Here is a 7,772-nt window from a genome sequence, read left to right as displayed (position 1 = left end):
AGTTTAAAAGGTCCATATCGGCTCATTTTGAGGTTCATATCAGTATGTAGTGTCTCTACTTTAAAGAGTCCTCTCCTGCTGATGTTCAGGTGTATATCAGTATGTAGTGTCTCTACTTTAAAGAGTCCTCTCCTGCTGATGTTCAGGTGTATATCAGTATGTAGTGTCTCTACTTTAAAGAGTCCTCTCTAGCTGATGTTCAGGTGTATATCAGTATGTAGTGTCTCTACTTTAAAGAGTCCTCTCCTGCTGATGTTCAGGTGTATATCAGTATGTAGTGTCTCTACTTTAAAGAGTCCTCTCCTGCTGATGTTCAGGTGTATATCAGTATGTAGAATCTCTACTTTAAAGAGTCCTCTCCTGCTGATGTTCAGGTGTATATCAGTATGTAGTGTCTCTACTTTAAAGAGTCCTCTCCTGCTGATGTTCAGGTGTATATCAGTATGTAGTGTCTCTACTTTAAAGAGTCCTCTCCTGCTGATGTTCAGGTGTATATCAGTATGTAGTGTCTCTACTTTAAAGAGTCCTCTCTAGCTGATGATCAGGTGTATATCAGTATGTAGTGTCTCTACTTTAAAGAGTTCTCTCTAGCTGATGTTCAGGTGTATATCAGTATGTAGAGTCTCTACTTTAAAGAGTCCTCTCCAGCTGATGTTCAGGTGTATATCAGTATGTAGTGTCTCTACTTTAAAGAGTCCTCTCCTGCTGATGTTCAGGTGTATATCAGTATGTAGTGTCTCTACTTTAAAGAGTCCTCTCCTGCTGATGTTCAGGTGTATATCAGTATGTAGTGTCTCTACTTTAAAGAGTCCTCTCTAGCTGATGTTCAGGTGTATATCAGTATGTAGTGTCTCTACTTTAAAGAGTCCTCTCCTGCTGATGTTCAGGTGTATATCAGTATGTAGTGTCTCTACTTTAAAGAGTCCTCTCTAGCTGATGTTCAGGTGTATATCAGTATGTAGTGTCTCTACTTTAAAGAGTCCTCTCCTGCTGATGTTCAGGTGTATATCAGTATGTAGTGTCTCTACTTTAAAGAGTCCTCTCCTGCTGATGTTCAGGTGTATATCAGTATGTAGAATCTCTACTTTAAAGAGTCCTCTCCTGCTGATGTTCAGGTGTATATCAGTATGTAGTGTCTCTACTTTAAAGAGTCCTCTCCTGCTGATGTTCAGGTGTATATCAGTATGTAGTGTCTCTACTTTAAAGAGTCCTCTCCTGCTGATGTTCAGGTGTATATCAGTATGTAGTGTCTCTACTTTAAAGAGTCCTCTCTAGCTGATGTTCAGGTGTATATCAGTATGTAGTGTCTCTACTTTAAAGAGTTCTCTCCTGCTGATGTTCAGGTGTATATCAGTATGTAGAGTCTCTACTTTAAAGAGTCCTCTCCAGCTGATGTTCAGGTGTATATCAGTATGTAGTGTCTCTACTTTAAAGAGTCCTCTCCTGCTGATGTTCAGGTGTATATCAGTATGTAGTGTCTCTACTTTAAAGAGTCCTCTCCTGCTGATGTTCAGGTGTATATCAGTATGTAGTGTCTCTACTTTAAAGAGTCCTCTCTAGCTGATGTTCAGGTGTATATCAGTATGTAGTGTCTCTACTTTAAAGAGTCCTCTCCTGCTGATGTTCAGGTGTATATCAGTATGTAGTGTCTTTACTTTAAAGAGTCCTCTCCTGCTGATGTTCAGGTGTATATCAGTATGTAGTGTCTCTACTTTAAAGAGTCCTCTCCTGCTGATGTTCAGGTGTATATCAGTATGTAGTGTCTCTACTTTAAAGAGTCCTCTACTGCTGATGTTCAGGTGTGTATCAGTATGTAGTGTCTCTACTTTAAAGAGTCCTCTCCTGCTGATGTTCAGGTGTATATCAGTATGTAGTGTCTCTACTTTAAAGAGTCCTCTCCTGCTGATGTTCAGGTGTATATCAGTATGTAGTGTCTCTACTTTAAAGAGTCCTCTCCTGCTGATGTTCAGGTGTATATCAGTATGTAGTGCCTCTACTTTAAAGAGTCCTCTCCTGCTGATGTTCAGGTGTATATCAGTATGTAGTGTCTCTACTTTAAAGAGTCCTCTCCTGCTGATGTTCAGGTGCATATCAGTATGTAGCGTCTCTACTTTAAAGAGTCCTCTCCTGCTGATGTTCAGGTGTATATCAGTATGTAGTGTCTCTACTTTAAAGAGTCCTCTCCTGCTGATGTTCAGGTGTATATCAGTATGTAGTGTCTCTACTTTAAAGAGTCCTCTCCTGCTGATGTTCAGGTGTATATCAGTATGTAGTGTCTCTACTTTAAAGAGTCCTCTCCTGCTGATGTTCAGGTGTATATCAGTATGTAGTGTCTCTACTTTAAAGAGTCCTCTCCTGCTGATGTTCAGGTGTATATCAGTATGTAGTGTATCTACTTTAAAGAGTCCTCTCCTGCTGATGTTCAGGTGTATATCAGTATGTAGTGTATCTACTTTAAAGAGTCCTCTCCTGCTGATGTTCAGGTGTGTATCAGTATGTAGTGTCTCTACTTTAAAGAGTCCTCTCCTGCTGATGTTCAGGTGTATATCAGTATGTAGTGTCTCTACTTTAAAGAGTCCTCTCCTGCTGATGTTCAGGTGTATATCAGTATGTAGTGTCTCTACTTTAAAGAGTCCTCTCCTGCTGATGTTCAGGTGTATATCAGTATGTAGTGTCTCTACTTTAAAGAGTCCTCTCCTGCTGATGTTCAGGTGTATATCAGTATGTAGTGTATCTACTTTAAAGAGTCCTCTCCTGTTGATGTTCAGGTGTATATCAGTATGTAGTGTCTCTACTTTAAAGAGTCCTCTCCTGCTGATGTTCAGGTGTATATCAGTATGTAGTGTCTCTACTTTAAAGAGTCCTCTCCTGCTGATGTTCAGGTGTATATCAGTATGTAGTGTCTCTACTTTAAAGAGTCCTCTCCTGCTGATGTTCAGGTGTATATCAGTATGTAGTGTCTCTACTTTAAAGAGTCCTCTCCTGCTGATGTTCAGGTGTGTATCAGTATGTAGTGTCTCTACTTTAAAGAGTCCTCTCCTGCTGATGTTCAGGTGTATATCAGTATGTAGTGTCTCTACTTTAAAGAGTCCTCTCCTGCTGATGTTCAGGTGTATATCAGTATGTAGTGTCTCTACTTTAAAGAGTCCTCTCCTGCTGATGTTCAGGTGTATATCAGTATGTAGTGTCTCTACTTTAAAGAGTCCTCTCCTGCTGATGTTCAGGTGTGTATCAGTATGTAGTGTCTCTACTTTAAAGAGTCCTCTCCTGCTGATGTTCAGGTGTATATCAGTATGTAGTGTATCTACTTTAAAGAGTCCTCTCCTGCTGATGTTCAGGTGTATATCAGTACGTAGTGTCTCTACTTTAAAGAGTCCTCTCCTGCTAATGTTCAGGTGTATATCAGTACGTAGTGTCTCTACTTTAAAGAGTCCTCTCCTGCTGATGTTCAGGTGTATATCAGTATGTAGTGTCTCTACTTTAAAGAGTCCTCTCCTGCTGATGTTCAGGTGTATATCAGTATGTAGTGTATCTACTTTAAAGAGTCCTCTCCTGTTGATGTTCAGGTGTATATCAGTATGTAGTGTCTCTACTTTAAATAGTCCTCTCCTGCTGATGTTCAGGTGTATATCAGTATGTAGTGTCTCTACTTTAAAGAGTCCTCTCCTGCTGATGTTCAGGTGTATATCAGTATGTAGTGTCTCTACTTTAAAGAGTCCTCTCCTGCTGATGTTCAGGTGTATATCAGTATGTAGTGTCTCTACTTTAAAGAGTCCTCTCCTGCTGATGTTCAGGTGTATATCAGTATGTAGTGTCTCTACTTTAAAGAGTCCTCTCTGCTGATGTTCAGGTGTTATCAGTATGTAGTGTCTCTACTTTAAAGAGTCCTCTCCTGCTGATGTTCAGGTGTATATATTCAGTATTGTAGTGTCTCTACTTTTAAAGAGTCCTCTCCTGCTGATGTTCAGGTGTATATCAGTATGTAGTGTCTCTACTTTAAAGAGTCCTCTCCTGCTGATGTTCAGGTGTATATCAGTATGTAGTGTCTCTACTTTAAGAGTCTCTCCTGCTGATGTTCAGGTGTATATCAGTATGTAGTGTCTCTACTTTAAAGAGTCCTCTCCTGCTGATGTTCAGGTGTATATCAGTATGTAGTGTCTCTACTTTAAAGAGTCCTCTCCTGCTGATGTTCAGGTGTATATCAGTATGTAGTGTCTCTACTTTAAAGAGTCCTCTCCTGCTGATGTTCAGGTGTATATCAGTATGTAGTGTCTCTACTTTAAAGAGTCCTCTCCTGCTGATGTTCAGGTGTATATCAGTATGTAGTGTCTCTACTTTAAAGAGTCCTCTCCTGCTGATGTTCAGGTGTATATCAGTATGTAGTGTCTCTACTTTAAAGAGTCCTCTCCTGCTGATGTTCAGGTGTATATCAGTATGTAGTGTCTCTACTTTAAAGAGTCCTCTCCTGCTGATGTTCAGGTGTATATCAGTATGTAGTGTCTCTACTTTAAAGAGTCTCTCCTGCTGATGTTCAGGTGTATATCAGTATGTAGTGTCTCTACTTAAAGAGTCCTCTCCTGCTGATGTTCAGGTGTATATCAGTATGTAGTGTCTCTACTTTAAAGAGTCCTCTCCTGCTGATGTTCAGGTGTATATCAGTATGTAGTGTCTCTACTTTAAAGAGTCCTCTCCTGCTGATGTTCAGGTGTATATCAGTATGTAGTGTATCTACTTTAAAGAGTCCTCTCCTGTTGATGTTCAGGTGTATATCAGTATGTAGTGTCTCTACTTTAAAGAGTCCTCTCCTGCTGATGTTCAGGTGTATATCAGTATGTAGTGTCTCTACTTTAAAGAGTCCTCTCCTGCTGATGTTCAGGTTATATCAGTATGTAGTGTCTCTACTTTAAGAGTCCTCTCCTGCTGATGTTCAGGTGTATATCAGTATGTAGTGTCTCTACTTTAAAGAGTCCTCTCCTGCTGATGTTCAGGTGTATATCAGTATGTAGTGTCTCTACTTTAAAGAGTCCTCTCCTGCTGATGTTCAGGTGTATATCAGTATGTAGTGTCTCTACTTTAAAGAGTCCTCTCCTGCTGATGTTCAGGTGTTTATCAGTATGTAGTGTCTCTACTTTAAAGAGTCCTCTCCTGCTGATGTTCAGGTGTATATCAGTATGTAGTGTCTCTACTTTAAAGAGTCCTCTCCTGCTGATGTTCAGGTGTATATCAGTATGTAGTGTCTCTACTTTAAAGAGTCCTCTCCTGCTGATGTTCAGGTGTATATCAGTATGTAGTGTCTCTACTTTAAAGAGTCCTCTCCTGCTGATGTTCAGGTGTATATCAGTATGTAGTGTCTCTACTTTAAAGAGTCCTCTCCTGCTGATGTTCAGGTGTATATCAGTATGTAGTGTCTCTACTTTAAAGAGTCATCTCCTGCTGATGTTCAGGTGTATATCAGTATGTAGTGTCTCTACTTTAAAGAGTCCTCTCCTGCTGATGTTCAGGTGTATATCAGTATGTAGTGTCTCTACTTTAAAGAGTCCTCTCCTGCTGATGTTCAGGTGTATATCAGTATGTAGTGTCTCTACTTTAAAGAGTCCTCTCCTGCTGATGTTCAGGTGTATATCAGTATGTAGTGTCTCTACTTTAAAGAGTCCTCTCCTGCTGATGTTCAGGTGTATATCAGTATGTAGTGTCTCTACTTTAAAGAGTCCTCTCCTGCTGATGTTCAGGTGTATATCAGTATGTAGTGTCTCTACTTTAAAGAGTCCTCTCCTGCTGATGTTCAGGTGTATATCAGTAATGTAGTGTCTCTACTTTAAAGAGTCCTCTCCTGCTGATGTTTCAGGTGTATATCAGTATGTAGTGTCTCTACTTTAAAGAGTCCTCTCCTGCTGATGTTCAGGTGTATATCAGTATGTAGTGTCTCTACTTTAAAGAGTCCTCTCCTGCTGATGTTCAGGTGTATATCAGTATGTAGTGTCTCTACTTTAAAGAGTCCTCTCCTGCTGATGTTCAGGTGTATATCAGTATGTAGTGTCTCTACTTTAAAGAGTCCTCTCCTGCTGATGTTCAGGTGTATATCAGTATGTAGTGTCTCTACTTTAAAGAGTCCTCTCCTGCTGATGTTCAGGTGTATATCAGTATGTAGTGTCTCTACTTTAAAGAGTCCTCTCCTGCTGATGTTCAGGTGTATATCAGTATGTAGTGTCTCTACTTTAAAGAGTCCTCTCCTGCTGATGTTCAGGTGTATATCAGTATGTAGTGTATCTACTTTAAATAGTCCTCTCCTGCTGATGTTCAGGTGTATATCAGTATGTAGTGTCTCTACTCTCCTGCTGATGTTCAGGTGTATATCAGTATGTAGTGTATCTACTTTAAATAGTCCTCTCCTGCTGATGTTCAGGTGTATATCAGTATGTAGTGTCTCTACTTTAAATAGTCCTCTCCTGCTGATGTTCAGGTGTATATCAGTATGTAGTGTATCTACTTTAAAGAGTCCTCTCCTGCTGATGTTCAGGTGTATATCAGTATGTAGTGTATCTACTTTAAATAGTCCTCTCCTGCTGATGTTCAGGTGTATATCAGTATGTAGTGTCTCTACTTTAAATAGTCCTCTCCTGCTGATGTTCAGGTGTATATCAGTATGTAGTGTCTCTACTTTAAAGAGTCCTCTCCTGCTGATGTTCAGGTGTATATCAGTATGTAGTGTCTCTACTTTAAAGAGTCCTCTCCTGCTGATGTTCAGGTGTATATCAGTATGTAGTGTCTCTACTTTAAAGAGTCCTCTCCTGCTGATGTTCAGGTGTATATCAGTATGTAGTGTCTCTACTTTAAAGAGTCCTCTCCTGCTGATGTTCAGGTGTATATCAGTATGTAGTGTCTCTACTTTAAAGAGTCCTCTCCTGCTGATGTTCAGGTGTATATCAGTATGTAGTGTCTCTACTTTAAAGAGTCCTCTCCTGCTGATGTTCAGGTGTATATCAGTATGTAGTGTCTCTACTTTAAAGAGTCCTCTCCTGCTGATGTTCAGGTGTATATCAGTATGTAGTGTCTCTACTTTAAAGAGTCCTCTCCTGCTGATGTTCAGGTGTATATCAGTATGTAGTGTCTCTACTTTAAAGAGTCCTCTCCTGCTGATGTTCAGGTGTATATCGTCCTCTCCTGCTGATGTTCAGGTGTATATCAGTATGTAGTGTCTCTACTTTAAAGAGTCCTCTCCTGCTGATGTTCAGGTGTATATCAGTATGTAGTGTCTCTACTTTAAAGAGTCCTCTCCTGCTGATGTTCAGGTGTATATCAGTATGTAGTGTCTCTACTTTAAAGAGTCCTCTCCTGCTGATGTTCAGGTGTATATCAGTATGTAGTGTCTCTACTTTAAAGAGTCCTCTCCTGCTGATGTTCAGGTGTATATCAGTATGTAGTGTCTCTACTTTAAGAGTCCTCTCCTGCTGATGTTCAGGTGTATATCAGTATGTAGTGTCTCTACTTTAAAGAGTCTCTCCTGCTGATGTTAGGTGTATATCAGTATGTAGTATCTCTACTTTAAAGAGTCCTCTCCTGCTGATGTTCAGGTGTATATCAGTATGTAGTGTCTCTACTTTAAAGAGTCCTCTCCTGCTGATGTTCAGGTGTATATCAGTATGTAGTGTCTCTACTTTAAAGAGTCCTCTCCTGCTGATGTTCAGGTGTATATCAGTATGTAGTGTCTCTACTTTAAAGAGTCCTCTCCTGCTGATGTTCAGGTGTATATCAGTATGTAGTGTCTCTACTTT

Source organism: Gymnodraco acuticeps, unplaced genomic scaffold (assembly GCF_902827175.1).
Source record: "Gymnodraco acuticeps unplaced genomic scaffold, fGymAcu1.1, whole genome shotgun sequence".
Lineage (NCBI taxonomy): Eukaryota > Metazoa > Chordata > Actinopteri > Perciformes > Bathydraconidae > Gymnodraco > Gymnodraco acuticeps.
Note: the sequence above shows the minus strand (reverse complement) of the source record.